Raw genomic sequence first — 18,366 nt, forward strand, 5'->3', positions numbered from 1 at the left:
AATTTTTTTACGGTTTTCAAATCATTCTTCCATTCTTAGAATCGTCTTCAGATCCCAGAATCAGCAGACATTTATTGAGCATCTTTGCTGTTCTGTGTGTTGTGAAGGATACAAAGACGACTGTGTGCTCTGCCCGTTAGGGACTGATAAGCTTGAACATAAATTATTACGTGCAAAGTGCAAAATAAGTGCTATAGTAAAATTTTAACATAGTTTTGGGATAGCAGAGGTTGGCAGTGATTCATTTCACCTCAGGGATTTGTTCGTTCAGTGAACATTTACTAGCGCTTCCACGTGGTCAGCGCTGGGAGGATTACAAAAGTACCTAAGATTTATTGTATGCTCACCCGTGTATTAGGCCGCAAACATTTTATATACAGTTAATGTCTACAATGTAATTTAATTCCCACAACATCCCCTTGAAGAGGATCCTATAATTATCCTCACTTTAAAACTTTTTATTGAAATTTAGCATATATTTAGAGAAGTCCACTTTCACACGTGTACACCTGGATGGACGTTCATGAATTGTATACACCTGTGTAACCAGCACCCAGAGTAAGAACAAACTAAACATTACAGACACTCCAGAGCCTCCCCTTATGCCTCCTTTACTTCCAACAGCAATTTTTTTTTTCCTGTTTCTGTATTTTCTAGAAATGGAATCCTATAGTATGTATTCTTTTGGTATGTTGCTCTATTGTATGTAGTTTTGGATTGCTCATTCCCATTGTTGCCTAGTATTCCATTAGCCCCATTTTACAGATGAGGAAACAGGCTGACATCATGCAACTAGTAATGAATGTATTACAATGCCACTAAGTGTTTTTTTCGAAACATGATTTTTCATGTTCTTACGGTGTTGGTGTTCTGTTATGTAGGTATAGCATGATTAATTTAACCCCAATGAATTTATCCTTCTGATGGATATCTGGGTTGTTTCTAACATGTCATCACTGATACTTTACCATAAAAGAAAAAAATCCATTTCAGTATTTAAAGTATGTTTTTAAGTTTCCAGCTACTTTGCTGTTGACAGTAATCAGGTCCATATAAATGTGGCCGCTAACAAAGTATTGATTTCCCCCGTGGCTTCTTTGTGAGGTAGCAGCTGCCAGTCAAGTGTGGCTTTTGTAGTTTTTGTACATAGTCTACTTGCCTTTTGAAAGTACCTTGTAAGTGTATGTAGTGTCCTTGCTTTTTTCCTTTTGCCCTATTTATGTTGTCTTCTTGTTACTCCGCTTTTTTCCTTGAAAATTTATTAGATCATCTCAGTTCCGCTGTAACCCCAAATTACATTCCTTTGCCTGAGGGGTAGCTCTCCCTTTGGTCTACTGATGAGTCCTTCAGGAGGCTCTCCAGGGGTCATGGGTCTTCAGAGGACATAGAATTTTCTTTTTCTTTTTTTTTTAATTGAAGTATAGTTAATTTATAATGTTGTTAGTTTCTGGTGTACAGCAAAGTGATTCAGAGATATACACACACACACACACACACACACACACACACATACACACACACACAGACACACACATATATATATATACTTTTTCATATTCTTTTCTGTTATACTTTATTACAAGATATTGAATATAATTCCCTGTGCTATACAGTTGGACATTGTTTATCTATTTTATTTATTATTTTTAAATTTATTTTTATATTATTTATTTATATATTTATTTATTTATGGCTGTGTTGGGTCTTTGTTGCTGCGTACGGGCTTTCTCTAGTTGCGGTGAGCGGGGGCTGCTCTTCATTGCGGTGCGCAGGCTTCTCATTGCGGTGGCTTCTCTTGTTGCAGTGCACGGGCTCTAGGCGTGCAGGCTTCAGTAGTTGTGGCACACGGGCTCAGTAGTTGTGACTTGTGGGTTCTAGAGCACAGGCTCAGTAGTTGTGGCCCACAGGCTTCGTTGCTCTGCGGCATGTGAGATCTTCCTGGACCAGGGCTTGAGCCCATGTCCCCTGCATTGGCAGATGGATTCTTAACCACTGCACCGCCACGAAAGTCCTCTATTTTATATATAGTAGTTTGTATTTGCTAATCCCAAAGTCCTAATTTATCTCCCCCAGCCCTTTCCCCTTTGGTAACTGTAAGGTTGTTTTCTATGTCTGTGAGTCTGTTTCTATTTTGTAAATAAGTTCTTTTGTATCATATTTTAGGTTCCACATATAATATTATATGATACTTGTCTGTGTCTGACGTACTTCACTTAGTATGATAATCTCTAGGTCCATCCATATTGCTACAAATGGCATTATTTCATTCTTTTTTATGGCTGAGTAACATTCCACTGTATATATATATACCACATCTTCTTTATCCATTCATCTGTCAGTGGACATTTAGGTTGCTTCCAGGTCCTGGCTATTGTAAATAGTGCTGCAATGAACATTGGGGTACATGTGTCTTTTCGAATTAGAGTTTTGTCCAGATATATGCCCAGGAGTGGGATTGCTGGATCATATGGTAACTCTATTTTTAGTTTTTTAAGACACCTCCTTACTATTTTCCATAGTGGCTACACCAATTTACATTCCCACCAACAGTGTAGGAGAGCTCCCTTTTCTCCACATCCTCTCCAGCATTTATTATTTGTAGATTTTTGATGATGGCCATTCTGACCCGTGTGAGGTGATACCTCATTGTGGCTCTGATTTGCATTTCTCTACTAATTATCAGTGTTGAACATCTTTTCATGTGCTTATTGCTTAGATGTTTTTTTGTGAAACATTGTTTAGTGCTGTGATTCACAAAGGGAACTTCTGGAATGTGAGCTCCTGGAAGGTAGGAGCTGTATGGTAGTCACCATGGCGCCTTGCATGTAGTTGGTGCTTAGTAAATGACTCATTGAGGACCTGCTGGAGCCTCAGGCTTTTATTCTTTTGATTGAACTCTATAATGTCTGTCATGATTTATGCTTTGCGGGAACACGATTAATTTTCTTAGACTCTTCAAACACAAATAGAATACCTGGAGCTGTTTATTTAAAATTTTTTTCTCTATTCTGATAGTAAAGATGAGTGATTTAGGAGTGCACTAGAAAATAAATTTATAATGGTTTTGCTATAATACGAAGTTTCTTATGTTTTCTCCATTCTTTGAATATTTATTGAAGCCCAGCCTACTGAATGTCATGCAATAGACATAGAAAGATGCATATAAATAATCCCTGCCCTTGGGGAACCTAGTGGGAGAGACAGACACAAATATGAATATAATACAGTGTGGTAAAATAGATCAATATAGCTGTGAGTAGGTTTTGGTTTTTGAACACCGTGGAAGGGGAGACCCTTCCATAGCGGATGGAGAGGGTGTCCATCCTGGGTCCTCCTGGAATAGATGACACCAGGACAGAATCTTAGGGAAAGTGCATAAATTCCTACACAACCTTCCACCCAGGCACTACTCCACCTCTTTTCCCCTTTATTTCTAGAGTGGGAGTACTGCCCATAGTTACAATATTCTACCCTTTCTAATGAAAAAACCTAATTTTTGTCTCTTCCCTCACATCACCTGGCTCTTCTCTTGTGGGGTCATGCTGATTCGAGCTCTGAAATGGCTTTAGAATGTGGTTTCTGCTATCTTGTCCTTTCTTTCGTGGGTTCAAACTTCTGTTGAACGAGAATGACCCGAGTGATCTCTAACTGGTCTTCCTTCCTCTTGTCTCTTCTCCTTCCCTTTGACTCTATACAGAGTCCTCAAAATTAGTAGAACTTCCCCCCTCCCCCGGCATCATTCCTCTGCTTAAAATTCTTCTGTGACTCCTCATCCTCAAGATGAAAATCCAACATCTTAGTCCAGGTCCTTACCATTGACCCAGCCTGCATGAAGCGCACCCCATCATACTGCATATTAGAGCATGCCTTGAGATCTTTGTCATTTCCTGGCCCCATGTACTCTCCTTTTTGCTGATGTGTCATTTCTGTGTCGGGTATTAAGATCCAGCTCAGCTGTCACCACCCCTGTGAAACTTTCCCTACCTTTCCCAGGAAGAATTAGTACCCTCTGCTGGGTTCCCTGACGTCTATCCAATCAGTCCTCTTGTAGGGTTTCTATATTACGCTACAACCCTCTTTTTCCCTCTGCATTTCTCCCATTACACTGAGGGCCAGGAATTGTGCCTGATTCTTCTTTGTCCCCTGGTCAGGCCCATGTTACATGTCAGACAAATAAATTGTCCCTATAAACACACTTCCTGCTTTCCCATCTCTTTTGTTTTGCTTGCATGATTTTTTAATGATAGACACGCCCTACCATAAGCTCTGTTTATTTATTTATTTATTTAACATCTTTATTGGAGTGTAATTGCTTTGCAAGGGTGTGTTAGTTTCTGCTGTATAACAAAGTGAATCAGCTATACATATACATATATCCCCATATCTCCTCCCTCTTGTGTCTCCCTCGCACCCTCCCTATCCCACCCCTCTAGGTAGTCACAAAGCACTGCATCAGCTCTATTTAAATGTAGTGCATTATTTAAGGGCCAGTTTCTCATGCCTTGTCTGTGAAATTTTCTGTGATTATGGCACCCCAGAATATTGGCAGCTACCTCTGAACCATCTATGTTTGTTCGCCCTTGGCTGTGGCACTTATACAACATCCTGCTATTATTTTTTTTACACCTATACACTTAAAAAAAAATTATTTATATATTTATTTTTGGCTGTGTGGGGTCTTCATTGCTGCGCGCGGGCTTTCTCTAGTTGCAGCGAGCGAGGGTTACTCTTCCTTGTGGTGCATGGGCTTCTCATTGCGGTGGCTTCTCTTGTTGCAGAGCACGGGCTCTAGGCATGTGGGCTTCAGTAGTTGTGGCTCGCGGGCTCTAGAGCACAGGCTCAGTAGTTGTGGTGCACGAGTTTAGTTGCTCCGTGGCATGTGGGATCTTCCTGGACCAGGGCTTGAACCTGCGTCGCCTGCATAGGCAGGTAGATTCTTAACCATGGCGCCACCAGGGGAGCCCAACACCTGCTATTATTATTTGTACTTTTGTTGTGTATGGGTCATCTCTCCCTAGTTAGATAATAAACTCTGAAGTTAGAGGTCTTCTCATAGATAATTTTGAATCGTCTCTGTTGAAAAATAGAATTCCTTATTTAATATTCATTTGTTCTTTAAAAGTAGGTCTATTAGTGACACATTCTTTTAGTTCCCTTTGAGAATGTCTATTTGCCATTCATCCCTGAAGGATACTTTTGCTGGATATAAAATTTTCAGTTGACAGTTCTTCTGTTTCAGCACTTAAAAAATGTGCTACTTCCTTTAATCTCCATGGTTTCAGAGGGGAAATTCACTGTCATTTGAATTGGTGTTCCCCTCCTGATAGTGTGTCATTTGAATTGGTGTTCCTCTCCTGATACTGTGTCATTTCTATCTGGCTGCATTCAAGACTTTTTGTCTTTAGTTTTCAGAAGTTTAGTTAGGATGTTATGATACTTTACCATTGACCCCAGCCTTGGCATGGATTTTTTTGGGTTTATCCTGATTCAGGAGTTTGCTCAGCTTCTTAAATCTGTATGTTTGTGACTTTTACTAAATTTGGGAAGTTTTCAGTCATCATTTCTCGGAATACTCTTCCAGCCTCACCCCATTTCTCCTCTCCTTCTGGGACTCTGATGATACAGATGTTGGATCTTTTGTTGTTTCACAGGTTCCTGAGGCTGTGTTCATTTTTTTCAGCCTGTTTTCTCTCTGTTGTTCAGATTAAGTGAATTCTATTTGTTTTTTTCCTCAAGTCCATGGATTCTGTTCTCTTTCATCTCCACTCTACTATTTTTTTTTAACATCTTTATTGGAGTATAATTGCTTTACAATGGTGCGTTAGTTTCTGCTTTATAACAAAGTGAATCAGTTATACATATACATATGTTCCCATATCTTTTCCCTCTTGCGTCTCCCTCCCTCCCACCCTCCCTGTCCCGCTCCTCTAGGTGGTCACAAAGCCCCGAGCTGATCTCCCTGTGCTATGCGGTTGCTTCCCACTAGCTATCTATTTTACGTTTGGTAGTGTATATATGTCCATGCCACTCTCTCACTTTGTCACAGCTTACCCTTCCCCCTCCCCATATCCTCAAGTCCATTCTCTAGTAGGTCTGTGTCTTTATTCCCGTCTTACCCCTAGGTTCTTCATGACCTTTTTTTTTTTTTCTCTTAGATTCCATATATATGTGTTAGCATACGGTATTTGTTTTTCTCTTTCTGACTTACTTCACTCTGTATGACAGACTCTAGGTCCATCCACCTCACTACAAATATCTCAATTTCGTTTCTTTTTATGGCTGAGTGATATTCCATTGTATATATTTGCCACATCTTCTTTATCCATTCATCCGATGATGGACACTTAGGTTGCTTCCATGTCCTGGCTATTGTAAATAGTGCTGCAATGAACATTGGGGTGCATGTGTCTTTTTGAATTATGGTTTTCTCAGGGTATATGCCCAGTAGTGGGGTTGCTGGGTCGTATGGTAGTTCTATTTTTAGTTTTTTAAGGAACCTCCATACTGTTCTCCATAGTGGCTGTATCAATTTACATTCCCACAAACAGTGCAAGTCCACTCTACTATTGAGCCCATCCTGCGAATTTTTACTTCTGTTACTCTATTTCCCAGTTATATAATATTTGGTTCTTTTTTATATCTCCTATTTATTTGCTGAGAATTTCTTTTTTTTACTTTGTTTTAACAGAATTTATAATGGATAGTTGAAGCACTTTTATGACTTTTATGCTTTAAAGTCCTTATCAGGTACTTCCAACATCTCATTTTTCTCCGGGTTGGCATCAGTTGATTGGCTTTTGTCATTCAAGTTACGGTTTTCCTGGTTCTTGGTCTGATGGGTGATTTTCCATTGTATCCATTTTGCCTGGACATATGAGGATATTCTGGGTCTCATTTAAATCTTGTATTTCAGCAGGCAGTCACCCTGTTTAGTTTTAGTACATTTGTAGGCTGTGGTTTCAATGACAGGTTAATTTTCAGAGCCTTTGCAGTGTTATTTTAATCTGCTTGGTTGACCAGGTGTCGCTGGAGCTCCCATTGCTCCCTGCTGGTACTGGTTGCGGGGGTGGAAGGGGTTTCCCTGGGTGGGGCCACTGGGCATCTCTTGGTGGAAGAAGGTAGACTCAGGCCTCTGGGGAATAGGAGCGTCCCTGAGTGCAGTGGATCTCCCCTGCCTGTGCGGGCAGAGACCTTTTCTTGATCTGGTCACTTGTTGAAGTGAGATGTCTCTACTGGTGCCCCATGGCTTCTCTGAGGTTTCTGGGCAGGGGAAGTGGGGAGTCTCAGGCTCAAAGAGGCTTCCTGGGCTGGGCCACGTATGGCTGGGTTCCTTGTGTGTGGCCTCCTGTCTTAGTGCCTGTGTCCTGGCTCTCCTAGTTGCTTATTGGTGGTGGGGCTTCAGATAGACCCCCTTTTGTATGGTGTAGGGCTTGCCTGATGTTGCCGGAGGGACTCCTTCCGTCTGGGGTAGGGGTGAGCCTCCACGTGCTGCCTGCTGTTGTAAGGGTGGGGGTTGGGACATGGTGGGCCTGGGTGGCTGCCTTCTTTGGTTGGTGGGGAGGGGGGAAATGCAAGATACGCTTTGCTGTGCGATTCCTTGAGTCCTGGAGTCACAAGCTGGTTTGCTTGCTTCTTACCACCGTTTAGAGTTCTCTTTTGTTATTTCCAGCATTTTTGGTAGTTAGCGGGGAGGAGCAGGGGTAATACGTCTATGCTATTTTGTCCCTAATCATTCATCTCTAAATGTCAGATCTTTAAAAGCAATTAAAAATGTCAGGAAAGTTTAGCATTGATTTTTCTGTGTTGGCCAAATCATGTCATTGAGCTGTCTTACTTTACTAGGTTAGGAAATTTGAGACCCAGTCAGGTTACTTGACTGGCTCAGGGGTCCTATTGCTAGTTCATTGCAGAATCCAGCCTTGACCTAGGTTCTTGGTGAGGAATCCAGTCTGTGTTTCATTGTAGCAAATTAGGTCAGAGAGTTATCTGGAGGAGAAGAGAACCTTGTAGTGCTGTAGTGTGGTTAGAACATTAACACACCAAAGAATTTATTCCCCAAGTGAAAAACCTATCAGAATGCAAGAAGAAAAGAATCCAGTCTTATATTGACTGAGATTGAATGACAGGCTTGCTGTATATTTGTACCCATTTTAATACTAATCATTTTTGATAAAGTCTAAGATAATATTCTTCTGTTTTTACTATAAAAACATCTGAATGACCTTATAAAATGTTCCTCTTGCAAAAGAAAGTTCTGTCTATTGCTGGTAATCGTCACCATTCATAGTCTACTTCAAAGAGAGTAAAGAATGTAACAAAGATTGGTGGCACTGCCTAAACAAATTACTATCATAGCTTAGCATTCTCTGTGGCTTTTTAACAGATAATCTCTGTGTCTTCCGTAGACATTAGATACTTCTCCTAGTGTTTTCCCAGGAAGCTTTTTCCTGTATGGCAGAGTTGGAGAAATGGAGAAATCCAGATGCTAACTCTTCGGTTGTTTGTAAATTTTTTTCTTTTTCTTTTTTCTTTCTTTTTTTTTTTTTTTGAAGTCTCCAGGGTATTACAGAAAATAGGGTCAGAGCTGAACTGATGCCCAAACTCTGGAGATCTTAGAGGGGAAGCATTTACTTCTTCCCCTAAGACTTTCCATGAGGCACCACAAGAATGAGGTACGAAGAATAGGACTAAATACTGGCTCTGTTTAATGTCATTTGGGTAATGATGACCATAGGGGCCCGTGGAATGGGTGGCACTGTCTCTCTGTCCCTTTATGTACTTGTTCTTCTCGTCCTGCTTTCGTGTTTTCTTCCTCTTCCCTACTCATGGAGTCTTGCTGAAAAGATAAAATCTCTGCTCCCTACTGAAGAAAGGAATTAAACATATTGGGCTTTGAAGAACTTTTCCCATCATTCATGATAAAACACTTGCATAGGGGCTTCCCTGGTGGTGCAGTGGTTAAGAATCCGCCTGCCAATGCAGGGAACACAGGTTTCAGCCCTGGTCCAGGAAGATCCCACATGCCGCGGAGCAACTAAGTCCGTGCGCCACAACTACTGAGCCTGTGCTCTGGAGCCCTCATGCCACAACTACTGAAGCCCGCGCGCCTAGAGCCCGTGCTCCACAACGAGAGAAGCCACCACAATGAGAAGCCTGTGCACCGCAACGAAGAGTAGCTCCTGCTCACCACAACTAGAGAAAGCCTGCACGCTGCAGCAAAGACCCAACACAGCCAAAAATAAATAAATAAATTTATATTAAAAAAAAAAAACACTTGCATAGGTAATCCATATGCGAAAATCAGTTGTTTAGAATTTGAAGTAAAGTTTCATGAAAAATCCTGTATACTGTGATCATAAAAAAGCCATACAGTATAATGGTTAGGTTTTCAAATCTGCCTTCTCTAATCCATGATGCATGTAGTTGAGCTATGATGCTACAGGTAAGATTGTAGTGTGAGTGCTAATAATTTACCAACTGTTGATTGGCTTAGAATCAGAGAATGTTAACATCAGACAGGACCCTTTTGGACCACTGTTCTGACCTCCCACTCTCAACAGTGTCTCCACGATACAAGCAGTGATGATGTCTCATAATTGCCTGCAAGAGGCAGCCCACTGTATTATAGCTGGCAAGTCCTGCTTTACCCTAAACCAAACCTGCTCCCTTTAACTTCTTCCTGTATTGGCTTTTTAGACCATGCAGGGTGAATCTAAGGATTGTTCTGATTAACGTTCCCCACAATTCAGAAACAGAAGTTACGATTCTACCTTCCTAACATCCTGTCTTAATCAATGGGGTTTTTGGAGTCGTCATCCTGATAACATTTTTTTTAGATGTTCGGTTTTGCCAATGTCCCTTTAAAATGTGGTCCAAATGAAACACAGTGCCCCAAAATTTTCTTACTCATGCAGGAAATATTATTTCTTAAAACCTCCCACTCCTGGGCATATATCCAGAGAATACTCTAATTCAGAAAGATATATGCGCCCCAATGTTCATATCAGCACTATTTACAATAGCCAAGACATGGAAGCAAACCAAGTGTCCATCAGCAGATGAATGGATAAAGATGTAGTACATATATACAATGTAATATTACTCAGCCATAAAAAATGAAATCATACCATTTGCAGCAACATGGATGGGCCTAGAGATTATCATACTAAATGAAGTAAGTCAGACAGAGAAAGACAAATACCGTATGATATTGCTTATATGTGGAATCTGAAAAAATGATACAAATGGACTTATTTACAAAACAGAGATAGACTCACAGACATAGAAAACAAACTTATAGTTACCAAAGGGGAAAGGGGGTGGGTGAGGGATAAATTAGGAGTTTGGGATTAGCAGATACAAGCTGCTATATATAAAATAGATAAATAACAAGGTCCCACTACATAGCACAGGAAACTATATTCAATATCTTGTAATAAACCATAATGGAAAAGAATATGAAAAAGAATACATATATATACATGTATATATATGCATAACTGAATCACTTTGCTGTGCACCAGAAACTAATACAACATAGTAAATCAACTATACTTCAATTTTAAAAAAATTAACTCTTCCTCTCTTAACTTCCCTTTTTCTTTTTGGTGGTTCCGCTGTTCTCTGTCACCCAGACAGGATAATTTAGTAATCTTTGATTCATTAATTTCCTTTGCTACAGTTTGTTGTAGGAAATCCAGTATTATTCCCAAGTGTTCCCTGAAGAAACTGAAGCTTGGAGTGGTTACTTGCCCAGGGTCACCCGACTGGTCACCGTTGACACTAGTGTATGAGCCCCAGTCTGTCTGACACCAGAACCCATACTCCCAATCACTGTGCTATCCTTTCACCAAGGAGCTTTGTGATAAGGCTTTTCCAAAGGACAACTAACCTTATTACTTTGTAAACTGTGTCAAATGTTCAGTGGTTGGGATTTCTGCTGTTAACAGTACTTATACTAGGGACTTCTCTGGTGATGCGGTGGTTAAGAATTCGCCTGCCAATGAAGGGGACACGGGTTCGAGCCCTGGTTCGGGAAGATCCCACATGCCGCGGAGCAACTGAGCCTGTGCACCACAACTACTGAGCCTGCGCTCTAGAGCCCGCAAGCCACAACTACTGAGCCCGTGAGCCACAACTACTGAAGCCTGCAAGCCTAGAGCCCGTGCTCCGCGACAAGAGAAGCCACTGCAATGAGAATCCCTCGCACCACAACGAAGAGTAGCTCCCCCTCTCCCCAACTAGAGATAGCCTGCGTGCAGCACCAAAGACCCAACCCAGCCAAAAATAAATAAATAGATAAAATATTAAAAAAACAAACAGTACTTACACTAGCTGTCTGTTTTCTCTGGAAATGCTGCACATATGTTATCTCTTTTATGGACGCACAAGAAATTTGTCAGTTTGCTATGCCAGATTATTTGCATTCTCCCGTTTTTGGGGGGAATAAGAGAGGAGTGGCAGTGATGGGGTTCAGGTTCTTCATTTCTTTCCTCCCTACCAATATATGAAAGGGCTCATTTACCCATATACTTGCAAAGATGGAATGTCATGACTGAAAATAGTGTTGGCCATCAGGCATAAAAGGTATTATTTAAGATTTCTTTTCACTACTGGTGACATTGACTTTTGTGTGTGTGTGTGTTTATTTGTGGATGTGTGTTTATTCACGCACACTGGGGAAAGCCATCTGCTTTGCTCAGGCTGCCAATTGGAATGTCATCTCTTCTGGAAGCACTTCACAGCTATACCTAGAAATGAGTCTTAATGCGATATCTAGGTGTCCCATGACCCAGTGAAGTTCACAGGTAAAATTAACCATTACAGGCACATTGTCTCACATCCCTGCCCATCCTGGTGATCAGCTGTTGTCCACTCTTTGGTTTTGTTTTGGCTTTAACTGATTTTTTTCTGATCATAAAAGTAAGTTATGCTAAATGAAGACTATTCTGAAAATAGTGAAAATCATCGGTTACTATTTTGGCAGGGGGCTTACGTTCCAAACTGTTCTGTGGGCACGTGCATACCTTTCTCATGCTTTCAGTGAGTTCATGAGTTGACCATGTGTCTTGTTTCTTCACACAGCGCCGCCTCCCTCTGTGAACAGGGCCAGTTTGCGGGAGGTCCCAGCTTGTGTCAGGATATGCCCCGAGAGGCCTGGATTGTGTGGGTTCTGCTGTCTGGGATATTGGTGTATATGTTGACCTTGCCCTTGAGGAAGCATGAAGCCAAGAGACAGACCTCACTGCCCAACCTGACAGCTTTGCCACGTTGGCTTTGTGTCCTCCTTCCTGTTGGCTCTGGGTTCCTCCGTGTAGCTCCTTCAGGAGGCTTTCCTTTCTTTCCCAGGGGCTGCCCACAAAACCCTGGCGGAAAATTCCTGACCTCTCCTTTAACATTTCAACACCATCAAGAAAGACAGTTTGATTATTTGCGTGTATTTTGTAAGGGCATCGCGAGGAAGGGGTCTTGTGGCCCAGTTGTGGTGGCCTCTGTAGTTTGCATTCCCTGCGGTGAGGCAGCAGATTGTGATGGTTTAGACCTAAAGCTGGCTCCAGGCTTCAAATCCTGGCTCCACGATTTAACACTCTGGATCCCTTTATGTCTTCTTGTGCTTGACCGTAATAGGCAGTGAGAAATGCGTGCCTCCCGGGGTGTGATGAGGATTGAAGGAACTCATGCATGCCAAGTACTTCCTTGGAGCAGTGAGCAGCACATCGGAGGTGCTGCATAAATATTCCGTGGCTGTTGCACATGCCTCAACCATGGGAGAGCCCTGGACTGGAAACGATTTTCTACTCAGTGATGAGTGTTAACATTTCTTTATGTTGAACATAGTTCCTTACATTAAAATGGCCCATCTCATGAACTCAGGCCCTGCCTGCTGCAGTCTTTTTCAGTGGACTGGTTTCTGCCTTTAGGGACTTTTTTGTGGAATTTTGTATGTTAACATAGAAAAATCTTCAGAAGCAATTTTGACATTTAAAGATGTGTTTTCTTAAAAAAAAATTATTTTTTAAAAATTGATGTATAGTCGATTTACGATGTGTTAGTTTCTGGTGTACAGCAAAGTGATTCAGTTATACATACTCTTTTTCCTATTCTTTTCCATTATGGTTTATTACAAGATATTGAATATCGTTCCCTGTGCTATGCAGTAAGACCTTGTTGTTTATCTGTTGTATATATAGCAGTCTGTGTCTGCTAATCCCAAACTGCTAATTAATCTCTCCTCCACCCCCTTTCCCCTTTGGTAACCATAAGTTTGTTTTCGAAGTATGTGAGTCTGTTTCTGTTTCGTAAGTAAGTTCTTTGCATCATTTTTTTACAGATTTATGTAAGTGATATCATATGATATTTGTCTTTCTCTGTCTGACTTATTTCACTTAGTATGATAATTGGTAGGTCTGTCCTATGTTGCTATAAATGGCATTATTTCATTCTTTTTTATGGCTGAGTAATATTCCATTGTATATATACAGCACATCTTCTTTATCCATTCGTCGATGGACATATAGGTTGCTTCCATGTCTTGGCTATTGTAAATAGTGCTGCTGTGAACATAGGGGTGCATGTATCTTTCCAAATTAGAGTTTTCTCTGAATATATGCCCAGGAGTGGGATTGCTGGATCATATTGCAACTCTAGTTTTAGTTTTTTGTTTTTGTTTTTGGCTGCGCCGCGTGGCTTGTGGGATTCTAGTTCCCTGACCAGGGATCGAACCCAGGCCCTCGGCAGTGGGAGTGTGGAGTCCTAACCACTGGACTGCCAGGGAATTCCCTCATTTTAAGTTTTTTTAAGGAACCTCCATAGTGTTCTCCATCATGACTGCACTACTTTACATTCTCCCCAGCAGTGTAGGAGGGTTCCTAAAGGATGTGTTTTGTACTTGCTGGCCTTGCACTCTGTGACACATGGTGTCTGTAACTACTTCACAGCTCTTCTCAGGGAGAATGGCTCTGCTCACAGCCTCTCTGAGGAGAAGGCTCTCTGAGGGCTGTGGGACGTCCCCTCTCCTCTCCCTGAACTGGCTGATGTGACTAGGGAGGGACACTAGACAGCTACTTCTGTCGCATCCTTCTGTGGGAAAGAAATGAGCGAGGCCATTTTGAGTCTCTTGAGAATTTTACTTTGGGAACGTAGATGGGACAAACAGTGGGAGCTGACATTGAAAGAGTGCATCTCAGCTGATGTGAGGACAAAGAAAGGTCCCTCCAGGCTATGGCAAGGCTGCAGACCCTCTGAGGAAGCAGCAGTTCCGACAACAAGGACTGATACGAACTAGAAGAAACCACACAATTAGAAGTGAGAGAAAAAGTAAACACTCAGAGAGAAGCCACGTTGTATTAGCGGCAGAGAGGGGATCCCAGGGCAAGCTGTAGTGCACGTTCTCAGGACAAGTTGTTCACTATTTTTTTTTTTTCCTGGCTCTTTGCAATTGTATTCTCATGACTTGAGTATTCCCTGCATTCAAAGGCCCTAACTTACATAGGTCCCCGAGTACTTGCAGTCCTTTTTCCCATCTCAAGGATTCTCCTCATTTTGTTCCTGATGCCTCGGTGTCTCCCCTGTGGTTTACAGTGATAAAAATTTAACTCACTTTTTGGAACCCTGTTCAACCCCCATTCTGTGCTGTGTTTTTCTGGTGAGTTTAATGTTTTTTTGAGTTTGTCTTCCACTGAACTCCTATGAAGTTTGTCGTCTGGACCCCACGTGCAGGATGTGACGGGGGTCTCTCTCCGACGGGGGTCGTGGACTTTTGGCAGTTCTTGTGATCCTGGTTTAACTCAGGGAGTTAAACAGGGAGGTTTTAGCCCCTCCTAAGGGTGAGTCTTATTTGATTTAAAATTTTAAAGGAAATTAATATTGAAGTGTTTGAGAGAAATGGGAGAGTTATACAGTAACTCTTGGCTTTGGTTGGCAACCAAGGATCTAGTCTGTGCCATGAAATGGTGATACAGTGGCCAAAGGGTGGGAAAGCTTATATTCAATAAACCAGATGAACACCTGACATCTAAATCCCTGCTAATATTTACTTTGGGCCTTAAGCATATGCTGTGGTTAACAAGGTGGTTTTCTTGACATTATCCCCTGTATGTGGTTTTATTTTTTTTTCTGTCTCCCCTTTCTTCAGACATTTTGGACAGCACTTTGTTTGCCAAGTTACTATATTCAGTACCAAAACGTTTGAATAATATTATGTTTGTCATTGAGCTTAAATACCTGATCCGGAAGAACAATACTTGCAAGTAGTGTTCTTCTACTGTATATTGCCTTGAACCTCAAAGTTACCCTATTTTCCTTAAAAAAAAAAATTGTGTATTTGTTTCCTAGGGTTGACATAACAAACTACCACACACTGGGTGGCTGAAGCAACAGAGATGTATTGTCTCATAGTTCTGGAGGTTAGAAGTCCAAGATCAAGGTGTTGGTAGAATTGGTTCGTTCTGAGGGCTGGGAGGGTAGGATCTGTCCCAGGCCTTGCTCCTTGATTGTAGATGGACATCTCCTCCCTGTGTCTCTTCACCTTGTCTTCCCTGTATGCATGTTTCTGTGCCCAAATTTCCCCTTTTTTCAAGGACACCAGTCATTGGATTAGCGCCCACCCTAATGACCTCACTTTAATTTGATTACCTCTGTAAAGACCCTATCTCCAGACAAGGTCACATTCTGAGATACTGTGGGTTAGGACTCCAACACAGGAGTTTTGGAGGGACACAGTTGAACCCATACAAGAACACTACTAATTACCACTGCGCCTGTAAACCAGACTTTCTTGGTACCAAAGCCATGAAGCTTCAAAGGTGATTGCCATCCTTGGGGAAGTTTTTGTGTGTAGACCCCTCAAATCATTAGGTTGAGACCCCCTGAGTCTCTTTAGTTGTTGGCATGGTTTCCAGAAATTCTTGAAAGAAGTGCCGTCATCTCTCACCTGGATCAGGGCAGGAACCTTCTCACTTGTCTTCCTGCCGCCGCTCTGGTCCATCCTTAGCCTGCTCTCAGCACAGCAGCCAGAGCGATGCTGCCGAAGGTCAGATCACGTCCCTCCTCTGCTCCCAGCTCTCCAGAAGCCCCCCATCGTGCTCATAATAAAAGCTCGAGTCCTTCCTGAACTGGCCCCCGTCATCCCTGACCTTGTTTCCTCTCAGTCTTGCTGTCCCGCCCGCGCTCAGGGTCAGCCGTACCATCCTGGCCTTCTCCTGCCTCCAGATGGTCCCCTGTGTCCGGAAAGGCTTCTCCGCAGTTCCCTGTGTGGCTGGCTCCTTGCGTCCTTCAGCTTTTCCACAAATGCCAGCTTTTCTGTGAGGTCTACTCAGACCTGCACAACCTCCCCACGCATTCCCATCCCCCTAGCCTTTCTTCATTTTCCTCCCTGGCACTTAACAGCTCCCAGCACGCTGTGTAATTTATTTATGTTTTATTATCTGTCTTATCTCAGATTGCTGCCCCCACCCCAACCTGATCTGTTGCCCTCTCTCATCCGTTTGTGTGATTTGTTTGTTGCTGTATCCCCTGTGCCTAGAACACTGCCTGGCAAGTAAGGATAAATAAACAACACAAGTGGGTGTGGCTGTATAGAATAAGGAGGAGAATACTGAGGAGGGGACACTGGAATTCTGGCCACTTGGGTCCCTGTAAGTATAGGAATGAGATGAAGGTGGATGGGATGAAGGAGGAGAACGCAATGGTTTATTGATTCAGGTGTGTGTGTGTGTGCGTGTGTGCTTGTGTCTTTCATTTTAATAAATAAAATTGTGATGATTTTGTTCTTTTGTGCTACTTTATTTTTCAGAATTTACCATAAAAATTGCATGGATAGAATCGTGACCATCCATATACCCTTTCTTGGACCCACCCGTTGTTTAACATCTCATGGCATTTGCTCATCTCTTGCCTTCTGTATATACATATTCCACGTGTCTTGTCTCTCGCTGGCCTGTGGGGCCTGTTCTGTCCCTATTCATTTAGCCCTAATGAAGTTTATGTAGGGTCATGTGCTATAAAACCTGCCCGTGTAGGAAGTAGGGGCTCTGGGTCCAGCACTTTGCGTGAGAAGGGACGGTGAGAGGTCACATCTTAGTTAAATGTGACATCCTGGTTATCTTCAGTGGCAATGGGAAATCTGACACATACTAGGCTTCTTGCCCAAAGCCACGCACCTGGAATATGGCAGAGCCAGTATTTGTACCCAGGTCTGTAAGGTTGTAGAGCTTTTCTCCTTTTTATAAGCCACAGTGTCTTTGATTTCTCATCTGTGAAGTAGGATCAGAGACTAGATGGTCTCTAAGATTACGGTCCCTGCTAAAGTCCTTTAATTTAGGCCAGGACTTGAAATCCAAATGCCTTGTGAGGCCGGGCAGATAGTTTAGATATGTGAGGGTGATGAGTGGATTACAGCAGGGAGTAGTAGGACCAGTAGTAACCAGAGGGTTTGAGAGATTCAAGTTAAAATTCTAATGAAAGGGATGATCAGAAAAGTAAGTCTCTAGGACCACCATTTTAAAATTAATTAATTAATTTTTATTGATATAGTTGATTTATAATATTATATAAGTTATAGGTGTACAACATAGTGATTCACAATTTTTAAAGGTTATACTCCATCTATAGTTATTATAAAATATTGGCTATATTCCCTGTTCTGTATAATAAATCCTTGTAGCTTATTTAGTTGTTTGCTTGTTTATTTATTTATAGCTTATTTTATATCTAATAGTTTGTACCTCCTAATCCCTTATCTCTATCTTGCCCCTCCTCCTTCCCTCTCCCCACTGGTACCCATTAATTTGATCTCTATATATGTGAGTCTGCTTCTTTTGTGTTATATTTTGTTGTATTTTTTTAGATTCCACATGTAAGTGGTATCATACAGTATTTGTCTTTCTCTCTCAGACTTATTTCACTTAGCATAATAATATACTCCCAAGTCCATCCATGTTGTTGCAAATGGCAAAAATTTCATTCTTTTTTTATGGCTGAGTAGTATTCCATTGTGTATTTATATCACATCTTCTTTATCCATTCATCTGCTGATGGACACTTAGGTTGCTTCCCTATTCTGGCAATTGTAAATAGTGCTGCTGTTCACACTGAGGTGCAGGTATCTTTTTGAATTAGTGTTTTCATTTTTTTCAGATACATTATCCAGGAGTGGAATTTCTGGGTCATATGGTAGTTCTATTTTTAGCTTTTTGAGAAACCTCCGTATTGTTTTCCACAGTGGATGCACCAGTTTACATTCCCACCGACAGTGCAGGAGGGTTCCCTTTTCCCCACATCCTTGCCAACATTTGTTATTTGTGGTCTTTTTGATGATAGCCATTCTGACAGGTGTGAGGTGATATCTCATTGTGGTTTTAATTTGCA

General features: G+C 41.7%; 1 protein-coding gene across 8 annotated transcripts in view; it reads left to right on the plus strand.

Moving 5' to 3' along the window:
• ARHGAP10 (Rho GTPase activating protein 10) overlaps positions 1 to 18,366 on the plus strand; it is a 335,488-nt gene that overhangs the window by 56,734 nt on the left and 260,388 nt on the right. The window contains exon 1 of one of the 8 annotated variants that reach the window (XM_082389000.1): positions 7,779 to 8,672. The exons of the other annotated variants lie outside the window; for them this stretch is intronic. The gene's annotated coding sequence lies outside the window, so the exon portion shown is untranslated. Of the gene's footprint in view, positions 1 to 7,778; positions 8,673 to 18,366 lie in introns of those variants that run through there. 8 annotated transcript variants of the gene reach the window in all.

The sequence above is a fragment of the Balaenoptera borealis genome (genome assembly GCF_965194805.1).
Source record: "Balaenoptera borealis genome assembly, chromosome: 4".
Classification (NCBI taxonomy): domain Eukaryota; kingdom Metazoa; phylum Chordata; class Mammalia; order Artiodactyla; family Balaenopteridae; genus Balaenoptera; species Balaenoptera borealis.